At 40.2% G+C, this 7,686-nt stretch overlaps 1 long non-coding RNA gene across 1 annotated transcript; it reads left to right on the top strand.

Moving 5' to 3' along the window:
- The first annotated feature begins 269 nt into the window (after positions 1 to 269).
- On the top strand, positions 270 to 7,357 carry LOC128423254 (uncharacterized). The gene is made up of 3 exons (XR_008332706.1): positions 270 to 409; positions 1,993 to 2,032; positions 6,571 to 7,357. It is a non-coding gene; the product is annotated as an uncharacterized LOC128423254 (long non-coding RNA).
- The last annotated feature ends 329 nt before the right edge of the window (positions 7,358 to 7,686 follow it).

Here is a 7,686-nt window from a genome sequence, read left to right as displayed (position 1 = left end):
AAAAGTGCAGATTAGGCAGATTTGCCTTTAAAATCAAACTTATTTTGATTTCTCCCCCATCCATACACAAGGGTAAAAATTAGAGCTGTTTAAAAGCTGGGGGAATTGATCCATGTTGAATGAGAGAGGGAATAACAACACACATTTCTTCTGATCAGCTTCTTAGAGAGCAGAGGTGTCTGTGAATATGTCAAATAATCTGAGGGTGGTACAGTAGGGCAATGAAGCATATGCTCATCACATATTCATTTGTTGTTTCAGAGCATGAAACATCAAAATTAAACAACAAAAGAAGAAGATGAATCATACACAGAATCAGCTGAAAGCCAGATTGAAAAGCACTGTTGACATGGGCTCAGAGTGTCATTGGATATAGCCAGGGATTTTTTTCAGCCAGAACTCGTTTATGGTGAGTTCCGGCACCTCTTTTTCTAGAAAAATAGCACTGGATATAGCACTAAGGCTGAAATTGCATGCACATCTACCTGGAAGTAACTCCCACTGAACTCAGAGAACTTTATTCCCAAGGAAGGTTGCCTCAGATTGAGCTGTGCATGTGCTTTACATTGTGGGGGTGGGTGTATCTACATCAGAATCCCATCTTCATAATTGCATTCTAGCTGACACCACGGTGAAGTACACGCAGCATTGTGCAAATCTGGTGTTAATTAAATGAGTTCACTGCCTTTTCTATATGAATACAGCACATCTGCTCAAATTGAGGATTAAAATATCAGCTGTAGTGTGAAATACAAATAATGACATTTTTAAACTAGCAGGTGGAATAGAATGAGCCATTGCTTTTGGCGGAAGAACTTAGTGACATGATATTATGGGTATTCATGTTTGAACTTTGCAGGAAGGGGCAGACATGTCTATTGGCTTGTTCTACATACACACAGCTGCAAAGAAAGCTGGAATTCTGTCCCTGCCATCATCAAGGAAGGACAAATAATGAAGCACTTTGATATGCTCAAGCGCTATTCATAGGACCTTTTTTAAAAGAGAGAGAGAGAGTTATCTATGCACAACAGTCATTTCTCCCTTAACCATATACAAGGAATCCATGAATATAAACTAAAAATAAACTCTTGATAAAGATACAGAATTTTCAAGAGAATGTCCAAGATTGTAGATTCAGTAGCTCTGTACCAGTTGCATTGTTTATACTTCCACAAAAGGAAACTATCTGCAACACTACAATGATTATATTCAGAAAGTGCTGCCGCTCATCTGAGCAGTGCCAATGTCCATCGGCTACATAACACTGGAAATTGTCACTTTGACACACACTGCCATTGACCTCCGATCAATGAGAACCAAAATGCTACCCCACTTTACACTCACTGAGAAGTAAGAACCATTTGGATATATCAGACAGATATTAATCGACATTGTCAGTTGTTCTCTGAGTCAATTACTACCAGAGATCACATTTCTTTGAGAAAATGGGGAAACTTTGAAAGCGTACTGTCAAACGAAATAGTTGAATCCTTTCTTCATTCAAAACATCTTTCACTCAGCTGTTGATTAAGGAACCATTTGGATCTGCATTTGCAGCAGCCAGATTACTGACTGGGTTTCCATTTAGAACTTCCATAACTATTGTTTTAAAGCAGCTGCAGGGGTTGCCAGTTTGTTTATGGATTCAGTTAAATGTGCTCAAATTAGTATTTAATGCTTTAAATAATATAGGTCCCAGAAAGCTGAACTACAACTTCTTTCTCTACAGATGCTCTCAGGTCCTAAGATCAGCAGAGGGACCCACTCGGTTGTGCCACCAGCCCCAGCAGAGGGTTTTCTCTGGGGCAGCCCCTAAGCTATGGGATTTCCTTCCCATAGGTATCCCTGTGGGGTCTTCATTATGTAGTTTTTGTCATTTGCTGAAAATTCACCTTTGTTCTGGCCTCTGATGCATGAGAAATTTATTTTAGACCCAATCTGTTCTCTTGATGGTGATTTATTTTAACAGTGTTAATATTGTATTTTTAGATGGTTGAAAGCTGCTCTGGGTCCTCATGGTAAAAGGCAGGTAAATATACATCTATATAGTAAAATAACAACAGCAACAGCATGGTGATGATAATAATAACAAAATTCAAAATTTTAATTAGAAGTGACATGTGAAATTCATAAAAATTAAGCCAATCATATTTTTCCATACTATAAAACTTCTGGTTTTGACACTATTGCATCTGAGTTGCACTATCAAAATCTGAAATGTGGGAAGCATGAAGCCCTTTTGCTTATGGAGTATGCAAATTCAAAACTTGATTTAAATGTGTAAAAAAGTCAAACGAACAGCCTTGTCTTCAAGGCTGCTCAAGAAATTAAAGAAACAAAAAAAAAGCAGTACAGTTTTGAAATCGGTGCTTAAAATCAGTGCAAAGTTGAAAGATACTTTGTCTTGATGCAAAATGGCGTCCAATTGTACCCAAACACTGTGAAAATCTGCTCCTTGATCTCAGGAACCATTGTGCAAAACTTTGATATTTTAAGATGAACAGCTTTCTAAAATATGTAGTAAAGTTTTAATAATAATGACTTGAATTTTGTTTTATTGAGGGGTGGTTGTGGTTTCAAACACTGTTCATTAGCCTCGGGGAACTCCATTTGAACAGATGCTACAGCACTGTGGGACGCGAGTGGCGCTGTGGGTTAAAGCCTCAGCGCCTAGGACTTGCCGATCGAAAGGTCGGCGGTTCGAATCCCCGCGGCGGGGTGCGCTCCCGTTGCTCGGTCCCAGCGCCTGCCAACCTAGCAGTTCGAAAGCACCCCCGGGTGCAAGTAGATAAATAGGGACCGCTTACTAGCGGGAAGGTAAACGGCGTTCCGTGTGCTGCGCTGGCTCGCCAGATGCAGCTTGTCACGCTGGCCACATGACCCGGAAGTGTCTGCGGACAGCGCTGGCCCCCCAGCCTATAGAGTGAGATGGGCGCACAACCCTAGAGTCTGGCAAGACTGGCCCGTACGGGCAGGGGTATCTTTACCTTTACCTTACAGCAACATTACAAAATTGCCCATTCTTCCTAGCATGCTGGCCAGTGTTGGGGTGCTCTCCCCATAATTAGCACCACCAAAAATGAATATTATGGTAGTCTACTCATGTGATAACAAAGACGAGCATGTCATGAAAGACCTGATCTGCTGACAGATGCTTCTTTTTAAAAAAAAAAATTATTGAAATTTTACAAAAACATAGGTTTACAGAATACAAAAAAAAAAACATAGGAAAAGAAAAAGATAAAAAAAGAAAACATACAAAAATACATAAAAAATAAAAAATAAAAATAAAAATAAAAATACAAAAAACAGATATATAAAAAAGAATTAAAAACAAATCCTTTTTTTGTAACTTTAAACTCATAAGCTTGTTTCCTTGACCTCCTCACACCTCCCCTTTTTGTATTCCCCTTTAAATAATCAAATCAGCAAATCCTTACCCTCTTTCATTTATCTTAACTCTATATCTTAACATATTATAACTCTATATTTTCATCCATTATCAATTCATTTTTGCATATTCTCATTAACTTTGTTGCTAATGCCACTTATTTTCAGTGCTGACAGATGCTTCTTATTACAATATGAATGCGAGTTAAGTATAAAAGAAAAAGCATGACATCTAAGAGAGGGGAAAATTAAGTGAGAAGCAAATTTTCTGTGTAAAGGCCCCCAAAAGATAAGGTTGTGCATCCTTATTCACAACAGGGGCTGTATTTAGGCTCCCTCAGATCCTTTGTGATTTCTCAGGCCCATGAGCCACGTCGGTGAAAACAAAATACACCCCTAATGGGAACTAGCTGGTGTCCGTGTGCTCTGAAGCGCATCTCTTTTTGCTATTCCATATGGATACCACATGGAGACTAAAGGAAAAGTGCAGCAAATCAACCTAATCCCATAATTCTTTGCCTGTAGTGAACAGAATGCTCCCACGAGTGACTTTCTAATGAAAAAGCAGGCAGACACTTTCTGTCTAGTCTGTGTTCTTCCCTCTTGCCGCCTGTTATCAGAGTAACTCCATTATGCCACAGACAAATGCAATCAAGTCCCTTTTTTGGTCGACAATATGATAAGAGTAATCTTTTCCTGATGAAATGGAAACAATTTTAATTTTTGCTCCTTTTTGGTGAATTTCTTTTAATAAGAAGCAATTTTCAATTTTTTCTAATTACCCCTCTGAAGTCTTTGATCTTGCAAACCCCTTGCTGTTTGTTATTTCTGCTCTAAAACAACAGCAGCAGGCACAGCATTTCTGAGCTGTTGTTTTTTTCACATGAAGGTTTTGAATGTCCTTTAGGACCCTCAGCTGAATTGCCCTTATAATTGGTAACGGCCTTCATGTTGAGCATGCCTTATATTGTAAGGGAGGCCAGACTTTTGTTGTTAATTGTACAACAAGATCATCGGGTTCTGCCCACAATATTTTTTGAAGAGAAGCCTACTAATGGGACTTTGTACACAGTACTGAAGGTCTCTTCTGGCATTATCTGAAGGACTGCCTTCCCCTGCGTGAACACTCTTACTTAGGAAGGCCATTGGCAGATACCCTCTTTCCACCCGTTTCTGTTCTCCATCTGCTTGGGACCATGTAGAGTGCCTTCTCAGTCATTTCCCCCAAGTTATGAAGTTATGAGAGGGGTTCAACTTGCCCATTCTTTATGGACTTCCTCACAAATGCCTTAATGCATTAATGCTGAAGAACAAAACTTATTTATCCAAGATTATAACAGCTATCATTTCTAATTTCTTAAGGGAGCAGGTCACATCTTCAAATCTTCTCAGGAAAGAATTTAAAATATTCAGTCCAGCACAATATTTTCGTGTTGGCATGACCAATTATCACAAATATCCCTAATACAGTACACTAGAAGTCTTGCCTTGCCTTGCAATTGCTCCGTCATGTTGACAATGGCTTTTTTTTTAAGCCAAGAAATCACTTTTCACTGCCATCTTAGTGTGCCATTCAGGCCACAGCACAGAGTGTGACAAATGACATTGGATTCTGATCCCATGTCTAAATGTGAACAAATGTAACATTCAAGCATTTCTTTCATGATAACACAAAAGCTATCACATCCATGAAAGGGGATTATTATCTGTACTATAGAAATGTGATCCCCCCCCCTTAAAATAGCCATGGTCAAGGCTATCTCTTCAGTAGAGAGATTCTATTTAGTCTGTTTTAATTATCAAAGCTCACAATTGAAAATTTGGGAATTAAGAACCAAGCAGCCGTACTTCTCATCAGATAGCTCGATGTTAACATACTGAAAAAAATAGGTTTTCCCATTCTTCCACAAAAACTAGAATGAAATGAATAATCAAAGTAAGCTATTATTTCATGCATATGAAATAAACGAATTGTGAATTATGAATTGTGGAAACAATCAAGGATCAATTATGAAAATAATTAATGTGGAACCCTCCAGATGTTGCTGCATTCCAGCTCTCACCAGCCAGCCTTGTCAGTGGTCAGGAGTGATGGGAGTTGCAGTCCAACAACATCTAGAGATTCCTGCTCTATAGGCTCATAGACCCCCAGTACTAAAATTTTATACTGGCTCTGATCTATATGAAATTGCTTTTGCAAGCCTTGCTTACTTACTGCAACCGTAGTATTTTAAGGCTTTGACATTACCATATTATGTTCACCATAATGATCCTTTTATCTAGGAGCATATTTTTATATATAAATAAAACGCATACTCACTTTAGAAGCCGGCTAACCAAACAATGTTTATTGCAGAAATAACATGGGACATAAACTGAGAGAACTAGAAATAAAATGGTGCTCCAGCCCATTATAATAAATGGAACCCCCTTAGGGTCATATGACTACAGCCCCAGACTATAAGATAAATGGTAGCAAAGTAGTATCGTAAATATTGATCCCAGCACAGTTCCTTAGACACAAGGTGCTCCACATGCTGGAATGGAAGAGATACAAGATGTTCACAGGTGCACACAGGGCTTAGATAGCAGCCACTGGGTTGATTGGGTTTCACAATAGCCAATGTTGCATTTTGCTGATGGAAAAAAGATGCAGCTGAGACAGGATTTATTTTGTAATAGACAATAGGGGAGAAAGTAACATAGTAAACCGGTGAAAGGACAGATAGCACTTAGCAAACTGACCTCGTTCGTGCAAAAAGAAAATAAAAAATGGTGAATGTGTTTGTGCACTTTCCATCTATCATTTTAATTACCCAAACTGAAATGCCTTCCATAACATTATGAAAGGAACAATCAAAATATCCTTCCAGAGATTACACCACAGCCTATAAGAAAGTATTTCATTATAGTAAGCTGCAAGTGCTGACATGCACTGAACTAGCCCAATGTCCTTCTAAGTGCACTGAACATTCCTCTCCTTTAATAATGAAAGACATACTTTGGTGGCCAGGGAAAAAAATGCTTTGACTAAAGTGCTCATGTGATTGCCTGCCATAATCCCTACTACATATAGTTTTAAACACACAGAGACACAAAACTATACAGCAAACGGTGCATAAAAAGTCTTTTATTTGCTTTCTCAGTCAGTGGATCTATTCCTTTCTCTCCTTGCAGGGTTGACCTTCTCTCAGCACATTGCCCTGCCACTGCAACGATCTCTCCAGCTTAGATCAGTAAGAGAAACCCAGATCTTGTTTCCAGTGGGAATTGGATGTCAAGGTAAAGAGTCAGACTTTAAAGTGTTCTAGCAGAAGCCGCAAGCCACACACACACACACACAAGAGAAAGAAGCCTGCCTGCAAGGTCAACTCAAGGAGCAGCTGAGCGAACAGTTCTTTTGTGAGGCTGTGTTATCCTTATGAATGAACTTTGAGCCATCCTGACAGTATTTGCCAGAGCTATTGGGCATTTTTACAAGCATGGCTCCTAAGGTTCCATGAACAATCACATTGTTTTGTACGGCTCTCATTAAAATTGAGACAATGGAGAGATGGAGAAGGACGTTGTGGATTCATCCTGCCTTTACGTTTCCTGCACTCCTTGTTGCAGTGAGGACAGCCAGTTACACAGCACCAAAAGAGAGGAAAGGCACCATCAGAAAAAAGAAAAAGAAATGTATTTGCATGAAATATGCAAGTGCTGATTTCAAGATGCGCCTCTGCCCCATACATTGCTCCATCTGCTCTTCACACTCTCTTCTCCTTCCTGCAACCAGCCACAACATCTGAACTCGCCTCTACAGTTTGCCCCATCCCCATAGTGGAGGATGGCGGGCCTAGCAGCAGAAGCTGCTGACTCCTGCCCCTTCTCTCCTTCTTTCCCTCCCTCCCTTTCCCCACCCCTGCCCCACAGACATGGAAAGAGAAGCACAGATGAAAGGGAAGCAGTGCTCACTCTCGCCCCACACCTGGTGACATGGCAGCAGCACACCCAGGGCGAGAGCATGCATTGCAGGGCAGCCAGAGGGGAACAGTGCAACCTCTTGACTGAGAGCAATTACCGCCCCAAACAAGGACCTCCATTTTCTTGCTGTCTCTGCCTCAGCCTCCTGCTTTTCACAATCCCCCTTTAAGTCACAGTTGCTCTCCCCAACCTCCATTTACGTTACTGCAAGATTTGAGAGGGGGAAAGGGTTCTGGCACTATGTATCATTTATTGAGTACCACCAGAAGAAAAGCACTGCAGAGGATTAGAAGGATGCTGCCACATGGTGTTCTTCTTGAAGCAAAT

The sequence above is a fragment of the Podarcis raffonei genome, chromosome 11, assembly GCF_027172205.1.
Source record: "Podarcis raffonei isolate rPodRaf1 chromosome 11, rPodRaf1.pri, whole genome shotgun sequence".
NCBI lineage: Eukaryota > Metazoa > Chordata > Lepidosauria > Squamata > Lacertidae > Podarcis > Podarcis raffonei.
This window is presented reverse-complemented; position numbering and strand designations above follow the sequence as displayed.